Source organism: Desmodus rotundus, chromosome 1, assembly GCF_022682495.2.
Source record: "Desmodus rotundus isolate HL8 chromosome 1, HLdesRot8A.1, whole genome shotgun sequence".
Taxonomy (NCBI): Eukaryota; Metazoa; Chordata; class Mammalia; order Chiroptera; family Phyllostomidae; genus Desmodus; species Desmodus rotundus.
In genome coordinates this window covers 117,507,652-117,517,518 of record NC_071387.1, presented here as the reverse complement: position 1 = coordinate 117,517,518, position 9,867 = coordinate 117,507,652, and the positions used below count along the sequence as shown (strand labels likewise).

Below are 9,867 nucleotides of genomic sequence, written 5' to 3'. Positions count from 1 at the left end.
TAGTACTTCAATCAGGGAAAGAGGCAATTAAAATATGAATTAATCTAAGTGAGATGAAAATGCAGATGTAGAACAAGAGCATCTCGATCACCTTGAACCTGTACAGCACGCAGCTTAGCTCCTGTGATTAAAGACATTTTCATGCCATTAAAAACCTTCTCGTCTAATGTTACAAACGCTATGCCAGTCAAATGCTCCGGGCAGCCTCTGTGAGGCCTGCCCTCTCCTCAGTTGCATCCCTTGATCCTTTCAGAGTGCAGTGAGGGTGGGAGGCTCCTCTTAGGAGGGGCAATGAGGGCTTGAAGAATTATTTGAATGAAGGATTCTGAACTAAAAGGAAAGAGCCCGAATGTGTCTGCTCTCCAACAGATTCTTTCTAGTTCCTTGACCCTCTTGTGCAGCCCGAGCACAGCTGCCTGATGGCACTGGGTGGACAGAGCTGGGGAACCAGGCAAGGGGCACACTCCCAGCACTGCACCGTCCCTAAGCCCTTCTGGTTTCCCAGCTGTTTCTTTGAAGTGAATGGTAATGGTAGTATTTACTTCCAGACTGTTCCTCCTGCTTCTCTATAGTCTTAAGGATGCTCTGTTGACCCAGTAAAGGAAGGGGTGAGGCTGTGATGCCAGAGGAAGGGATGCATGTGAAGTGTCTGTTGATAATCTTTAAACCATTGGACCTTCCAGGCCAGTCATTCATGCTATTGTCTTGGATTTACTTCCTTCTATGCATACCCTACATCTGACTTTGGCTTTTTTCTCCTATTTCTGGCTATACATTTTCTCCTTGCTGTTGTCAACAGTCAGTATCAGGTTTTGAAGCATGGAACTGGAAAGAACTCATTAGGAATCTCCCTTTGTTACTTTCCAAAGCAAACCTCCCTACTCCATCCAGTCACTGGGAACTGCTGACTCATCCTGGTCTGGACCTGAGATGTTTCTCTTTTCCCTTCTCTGATTCTCCTCAAGGACCTACTGATTGGATTGGCCCAGTGGTAAATCAGAATCTGTGGTAATGCCTGCTCTAAGAACAAGTTAGGGAAGACCATCCGTGGAGGCTGTGAAGTCCACCCTAAGTAGGGTATGGCCCCCTACTTTGGCTTCTAATGCTGACAGTTACCTCATCTTCTGCTCTGCTCTTGCCACCTGTAGAAGCTCCTATTAAGCCATGCAATACATAGGTCCCCCTTCTCCCGCCACTTTCCACCAGACTTCTAGCCAGGGCCCCTGCTCCGAAGTCTGAGGCCGGAGGCTGCTGTGCTGCAGGGACAAGGCTGGTGGCATGATGGACTGGATGGGTTGCTGGGAAGGTGCTGGCTCCTGGCAGCATGTGTTCCTGCTTCCGGAATATGTAAAAGATGCTTCAAAAAAAGATAAACAGTGGGCTTATGTTTGTAAAATTGGTTAACCCATGTTCAGGAGAAAGAGCCCTTTACTTGTTCAATATGTCTGTATCAGCTGTTTGAAATAAAAGTTTTCAGGGAAAATACCATCTTGGTTTATAAATTTGTCAGTTCAACCAAGTCTTCTCTACCTTATCATACCCATGGGCCCTCTATGTCTCTTTCTCCACTACCTTATAAAGGCTGATAAAGAGGGAAAGTTTCAGCCTCTAGGTCAAGTGCTAGTGGATGACACGTTTCTGAATTGCATCTTGATGCCGAAACTTGCTGAACTTGAGAAATTACTTTGAGATGTGACAGAGGGAAAAGAAATAGACAAAAAGAAATATTACGAGTACAGAAAAGGGAAGACATTAAAGTGTCTGGGGAAAAAAGTTTAATCAGACTATAGCAGTGTTAAAAACCAATAACATAATGCCAGTGCCCAGGTAGAGTCAACTGCATTTTCCTCCAGTCGTGAGGTTTCCAGTGACAAAGCAGAGGATTATACTCATTGTACCCATGGTCTGAAATGTGATTGCACCCCTAAAGAACTAAGTAATAACTCATCTCAATATTTAAAGCTTCCAGAGTCTTTAGCTTCATTGCCAAACCCTCCATCAAAGAAAATAAACTTATCTAATGAGCCCGTAGAAGCAAAAGAAGATTATACTAAGTTTAACACTAAAGATTTGAAAAATGAAAAGAAAAATAGAAAAATGACTATAGCTCAGAAGGCATTGGTCAAGTTGAGAAGAGTGGAGTGAAAAGTATGATTCCTTTTTTTGGTACAAAAGGGTTTTTTTTTAAGTTAGAAAGATTTGAAATGTTGAGTATGAAATCTAGCAAAAATATCTGTCTTCGCATGTTCTATTTTTGTCCTTCCTCCATGTCACTGTACTTCCTGGACCCTTAGTCACCACCCTTTGAAATAAAAAAAAAAAAAGGAACAATTTTCAGGGAGAAAAAATACACAGGTTCTGAGGACACTTAAGATTTAATAAATAAGTGTCTCTCATTCCAGAACCTCTTGAGAGATCTACAGAAGCTTCCCGGTCCTATACACTTAGACTACAAGAGCAGCTCTTGTGTCTACAAGATTTTTCATGCAAATAGTGTAAAGAGCCCCAACATTTGAGTCTGACTTAGACAAATGCAATGAAGATGCTCCCCACACTTCATCTCTACTTCTCATACCGTCCAAGACTCAGAAAACGCACTATCATGCTATGACATCACTTCCTTGGGCCAGCCTCTGTGCTGACTTCTGCACACTGTAGACTCTTTCCCAAGCACATTCTTCTTGTGTCCACATGCTCCTTCCTCTTCGACGACTTTGGAGGAAGACTGGAAGGTCTCTTTACTTCTATATGAGTTAAAACCCAAGGTCCAGAAGACCTCTGAGCAGCCAGCTCACTTCCCATTTCCTGCCAGACCCACTCTGTCTGGCACTTTAGGTCTCCAGGGGAAAAGAAGTCTTTCAGACACTACCAGCCACTAGAAGAGGTCTACAAGAGTCTCCTCTTTCATCTGAAGACTCAAGTGGAGCATTCAAAATTCCTGAAGTTGTTCCAACTTGAGGAAGAAGAGTACAACCTTCTCTCCTTTGTCTCCTCAGTTCTGCAATATCTTTGCAGGTGGGAGGAGGGGAGGACCTGGTGCTTCCTGCCACCAAGCTGTGGATCCTTCTAATCCTCCTAATCTCTGCATATTGCTTTCATTTTTCATTTATGTCTTTGAAGGCCATCAAGTATAATAATGACGAAAACAAGCTTCAGTTAGGGTTCCAACTTCATTAATTGCATAGCTGTGTGTCCTTACCTCTAGGAAAATAATTGTGCCTACCTCAAAGGATTTTTTTGTGAAAATTAATTGAGATAATATATGTGAAGTACTTAGAACACTCCTAATACATAATAGGTGTTGATAAATGTTGGTTATTGTTATTGTTATTTATTATCATTATCATTATTATTGTTTCTACCATGACCAGCTCCCCCTCCTTGCAACTAATTTTTCATATTAGTGTGGGGTCTCATGCATAGTGCCCCCTACCACTTTGTTCTCTGTAGACAGCCCCACCTGCCCCTGGTAGGGCTCCAAGTTACCACTGGTCTCCCTCTCCCAGGCCTGCCCATTGCCAGTCACCTTAGATGTAGTAGTTCAGTATTTACCTTACTGGAGTGGCACAGTGTTGTAGGTATCAGGTGGACACAGCCTCCTTGGCAACTCACTTGTAAAAAGACTTTCTTCTTTCTTTCTTTCTTTCTTTCTTTCTTTCTTTCTTTCTTTCTTTCTTTCTTTCTTTCTTTTTTTTAATACATTGAGCTTTTGGTGAGTGGCTAAATTTGCCCAGGACCAGACATTTATTTCCCCATTGGGTGTCCTTCTACCGATGTCACTGGAGGGTAATAGAAACTGAGGGAGTTGGAATGGGAAGCATTTTCCTGTTCTATTACTAACTGTGAACAGCAAGCTGAATCCAGGTCCTGGCTGGAGTATCAGGACCCAGCATTCTAGAAACAGTGAGCCAAACGTGCTAAAATTACTGTAACTGGTAACATGTTTACCATTAGTCAATAAGCCATACTTAACCCACATTGAGTTCACTGAGTTCCTGCAACATGAGACTCCAGCCACTGCACCCCAAACATGTGTATTCATGTGTGCATGTGTGTGCACACCCATGTGCCTGTGCACATACGGCAACCAAAAATGCAAACACTCTCATTATCAGTGAGATGGATTGGGCCATAATTGATTTTCCATAGACAAATGCTTTAAATTTTGGTAAACCCTTTGTAACATCTTAGTCAAATTAAACTGAGCTCTTTCAAGTCAGATTTATAGTCCATAGGATTCCACTTAACTGAGACAAGCGATGCAATTTCAGGCCAATTTAAAGGGTATTTCATTTAGAAACAGAACCAATCCTTGTCAAGGCCCTGGAGGTAACTAGAAATCTTCCTCTTCTCATTTGCCTAGAAGCACTGGCAGTCCAGTCCATAAGGGCCAAGCAGTCAGGGAGCATTGCGAGTCAGTATAATCAATTTTATGACCCATGTTTACTGAAGGGGAAATGACCGAAAGAAGGGGGTGGAAAAGAAGGCGGGAACTACCTAAGGCATTCAGAGCCTTTCTAAGACTTAGGAAATGGTGTCCAGTCTAAGTGCACAAATTACTAGGAGGCACTGCTTCATCTCAGGCTGCAGTCCCTGTGAGGGCACAAGACTCAGGATGTGAGTATTGGCTGGATTTCTATCCCAATTTCCCCCTTTGACTGGCACCCTTGGGCAAGGTATACCCTGCACAACTGTACACAGTAGCCTTGGGAGAATGATGTCGGGAACTTTGTATATACATATTACCTTCTTTAATGCTGACCACACTAGGAGATTTTAAATATTGTCCCAGTTTTACAAATACATATGTCTGGGAGAGATTAAATACTACATTCATATAAATGTAAGTTGAACTGGGATTCTAGTACCATCCCGTCTGATTCTAAGATCCAAGCTGTCTCTACTCACAATGGAATGTGAGTTCAGCTGAAGGGCTTGGTAAACTTTTCCCAGGGAAAAAGGAAGAACTGGCAGGGGGTATGAACCTCAAATCTTTGAAGGTGCAATGGGGAAGGGGGGAACAGACATTCTCAGGTGGCTGGCCATCCAGCTTTTGCTTCAAGGCTCCTGCAGATATGAGGCAGCTCACTTTTCTGTTGACAAGGTTCTGCCTTACATCAAGATGAAGCCTCCCGCCCATTGAGCCAAAAGAATGACAGGACTAGTGCCTGAACCAATGATTGCAGGTCCCTGTTTTATAGGACCCTCAGGCAAAGTTGCAGAGAGAGAGGGGACCTCTAGCTAGCCACTTCTCCCCTCTCAAAAAATGCAGTTAAATGTCCTTGTCCTGCCCATCTTACAGGGCTGTGAAAATCAAGAGATGAGGCAAAGGCACTACAACACCCTTAAAAGCAACATGAGGAAATAAAGAAAATTACTGAATTGTTAACTTTATGTTTATATTGTTCTATATGTAGTAATATGTTATATATTTATGTTGGGTTTTTTTATATTTAGGGGTTTTTTTCATTGCTTTTAGAGAGAGAGAGAGAGAGAGAGGAAGGGAGAGAAGAAAGGAGAGACACATCAATGTGAGAGAGAAACATAGATTGGTTGCCACCTGTATGTGCCCAGACTGGGGACTGCACCCACAACCTAGATATATGCCCTGACCAGGAATCAAACCCACAAACTTCAGTTATGGGATGGTGCTCCAACCAACTCAGCCACACCAGCCACGGCTACATATTGAGTTTTTAATGTATTAGTGTTAAGCACAATTGGTATCATTTATAGGACTGTCTTTTATGCTGACATTAAACTTCTTTTATTGCTTTGTTTTTTTAATATATTTCATTGATTATGCTATTACAGTTGTCCAGTTTTTTCTCCCCTTTATTCCCCTCCACCCATACCCCAGCTCCCACCATCATTCCCCCACCTTAGTTTATGTCCATGGGTCATACATATAAGTTCTTTGGCTTCTCCATTTCCTATACTATACTTAACCTCCCCTCGTCTATTTTTGTGCCTACCATTTATGCTTCTTATTCCCTGTACCTTTTCCCCCATTTTCCCCCTGCCCCTCCCTGCTGATAACCTTCCATGTGATCTCCATTTCTGTGATTCTGTTCCTGTTCTAGTTGTTTGCTTAGTTCATTTTTGGTTTTGCTTTTTTAGGTTTGGGTGTTGAAAGTTGTGAGCTTATTGTCATTTTACTGTTCATAGTTTTGATCTTCTTTTTCTTAGTTAAGTCCCTTTAACATTTCATATAATAAGGGCTTGGTGATGGTAAACTCCTTTAACTTGACCTTATCTGGGAAGCATTTTATCTGTCCTTCCATTCTAAATGATAGCTTTGCTGGATAGAGTAATCTTGGATGTAAGTCCTTGCCTTTCATGACTTGGAATACTTCTTTCCAGCCCCTTCTTGCCTGTAAGGTTTCTTTTGAGAAATCAGCTGATAGTCTTATGGAAACTCCTTTGTAGGTAACTGTCTCCTTTTCTCTTGCTGCCTTTAAGATCCCCTCCTTATCTTTAATCTTGGGTGACTTAATTATGATGTGCCTTGGTGTGTGCTTCCTTGGGCCCAACTTTTTGGGGACTCTCTGAGCTTCCTGGACTTCCTGGAAGTCTATTTCCTTTGCCAGATTAGGGAAGTTTTTATGTTTTCAAATAAGTTTTCCACTTCTTGCTCTTCCTCTTCTCTTTCTTTCACCCCTACAATTCGGATGTTGGAAAGTTTAAAGTCATCCCAGAGGTTCCTAAGCATCTCCTCATTTTTTTGAATTCTTGTTTCTTCATTCTATTCCGGTTAAATGTTTATTTCTTCCTTCTCCAAACCATTGCTTTGAGTCCTTATTTCCTTCCCTTCTCTATTGGTTCCCTATACATTTTTCTTTATTTCAATTTTCATAGCCTTCATTTTTTCCTCTATTTTTCGACCATACTCAACCATTTCTGTGAGCATCCTGATTACCAGTGTTTTGAACTTTGCCTCTGATAGATTGGCTGTCTCTTCATCACTTAGTTGTGTTTTTCTAGAGCTTTGATCTGTTCTTTCATTTGGGCCATATCTTTTTGTTTCAGCATGCCTGTTACATAATAGGGGGCGGAGCCTTAGTTATTGGTCAGGGCAGGGCAACCCACATTGTTGCATTGTAGCCCTGTATGTGGGGGAGAGGGCTAAGAGGGAACAATGCCAATTGCTCGGCTCTCAGCAGGCTCTCCATCACTTCCTCTGCTACCCACAAGCAAATTGGGCCCTTCTGGTGCTGATTCCCAGGTGGGTGGTTTTGTGTACATTCTAGGGCCCTGTGGATGTCCCCTACGAACTCTCCTGTGAAGCTGGGAGTTTCTCTCACCACTGCAACCCCCATAGGTTTTTTCATTTAGAGGTTTTGAAGCTTTATTTCCCCATGTTGGAACCCTGGGTTGCCCAGTCTGTCTCACTCCCCAGTTGTACCTCCTGGCTTATCTGCATGCAAATGTGAGACCACCTGCTCCAGTCCTCCAGTTGCCACCTTACCGTGAGTCCTCTCCACCCCAGCTGCCCATCTCTGGCCCTCCTACTTGTCTGGATGAGTGTTTCTTCTTTAACTCCTCGGTTGTCAGACTTCCGTACAGTTTGACTTTCAGGCAGTTCAGGTTATTTTTTGTTTTTAAATTTGTTGTTGTCCTTCTTTTGGTTGTGTGAGGAGGCAAAGTGCATCTACCCGTTCCTCCATCTTGGCTGGAAGTCTATTGCTTTTTTTAAAAAAAATACTCTTTATTAAAGAAGGTGATCAGTTGTTGTGTGTGTGTGTGCTTTCATTTCAGCTTATTTGTTGTGTAAATCTCTTGGAAAAAAAATTAAGATTTGGCAAGTCTTTGTCAGTATCAAAAATGCATATGTGAGTTGTGATGTGTGGATGTATGTGTATTGTGTTTTATGTTTATAAATCCATGACCTCAAGTTCATAGGAATTATTGTCTTAGACATAGAGAACGAACATCTACTGAGTGCCAGTAATAACATTTAGCACTTATGACAAACCTGCAAGATAAGTATCTTTGATTTAAGATAATGCTATTTCTCAAAGAATTTGTGTGTCTTGTCCAATTTTTCAGTTAGGTAGCTAAAGACTTGAACACAGGTCCCTCTGATCCAAAATAATGCCAGTGTTTATTGTTTGTTTTATTGGTGTTGCTGTTGTTATTGTTGTTGTTTTACTCTGCCATATTGTTTAATAGATTCCTTTTATTTCTGTATTTTCACAGTGGGGTGATCAGAGGAAATTTGCTGGCTTTGAATCTAATCAGTAAAATCTCATTTATCCTCTCCCTTGGTGTCCCCAGTATCAAATACATATGACTGCAAAAACATGTTTGACTCAGCTGGACAGATGTTTGGAGTCTATAGCTCCATGCAATCAAAAGAGACCTACTGAAAAGTGTAAACTCCATTCCATGGCTTTTGGATTGCTTTGATTAGAGATTCTTAGGAATTTTCAGATTCACTGGAAATGAAACTCCATAAAGGTTAGGGATTGTTTGTTTTATTCACTGCTGTACTTTCTACCCATAGATCATAATAAATACTCAAGAGGTATTTGCTGAATGAATGAAAATAGACGCATTTGAATATCTGGTAAGAGCTATGCATTATCTCCCCGGAAAAATGCATGTAGTCACATGGACTACACTGCACATGGCATTTCTAGGTTCAATCTCCTGAAGCCTATCCACGGTACATGAAAGCTTTGACTCCTTTCTCATGAAGAAATAGCCTTTGACACTCTCCATGATGGAGAGGAGTAGGACTCATCGGTGCTGGACTTTTTCTTCCATGTTGATGGGCCTCTGGACACTGTGAGGCCATTGAGATTTTGTATCGCCCATTGCTTCACCTCTCTAATCTGGATGCCTAGGACCTTTCTGGACCTGAGAAGGTAAGAAGAGGAATAGCAGCCACCACTCAATGAGTTTATATAATCTATTAAGTGACTAGGTTACACATTTTATATATAAGTGATTCTCATGGCAACCATGACAAGTAAGTATTATTATTTTTATTTTTCAGATGAAAAAAATTGAGGCCCAGAAAGGGCGCCAGCCCTAAACCCACACAGCTAGGAAATGTCAGACTAAACATTTGGAACCTTGCCCGCCCAATTTCAAAGCCCTTGCTTTCCCCATGTGGCAGACTGCCTCACTACTTACAAGCCTCCCAGAAAGGCCTGTTATCAGGTCTGGGAAATGTCTTCAGTCCAGACGTACCCCTCTGACTCGGGCATCTAAACCAAATAAGCAAATGACTAAAATAACCAAGTAAGAAAATTAGCCTTTTTAGAGTAAAAAATTTAGACTTTGAAGTTGTCACTCTTCTATTTTTGAATTTTAAATGTATTTTCTCCTGTGGTTTTTCTTAAAAACTCCAGAGAAAATTGCCACCTGCTTTAGCTGCACTCAGAGAACAAAGGAAAGGGACTGCCATCATTTAGGAACCAGGCCATGGCACACAGTGAGGCCAGGGTGACCAGAATTAACTGTAAGTCTGACTTTTTAGGGTGTAGGCAAAATCTAAAGTATGTTGTTCAGAGGGATGCAATAATTCATACCTACAGCCAAGGAGTTACAATTCAGAAGTTAGGACAAGAGGAAGACTGAAGAACCCTGTTCCCTATTTGAGCATCTGAGCTCTAGATCCTTGTCCCTGAAGAAGGAGGTAGCAAGTAGGGTAACAAGACCCCCACAAAGATGGCTGGGAATGAAATCACAGTCCATTCTCAGTCAGACCCAATACTGAAGCCATTTTACATAATCTGGGCAAACATAGTGCGAGCTACAGGATAGCAACAGCTGGGTGGGCACAGAGTTCCACAGGGCTCCACTGTCCCCAACCGTGTTACAATAGATGCATTAACAAGGCTGCAAGCCCACTCCCGT

The 9,867-nt window shown here is 41.9% G+C and overlaps 1 pseudogene; it reads left to right on the top strand.

The window, feature by feature from the left end:
* Positions 1 to 1,281: 1,281 nt before the first annotated feature.
* On the top strand, positions 1,282 to 2,294 carry LOC112314767 (ribonuclease H2 subunit B pseudogene; annotated as a pseudogene).
* The last annotated feature ends 7,573 nt before the right edge of the window (positions 2,295 to 9,867 follow it).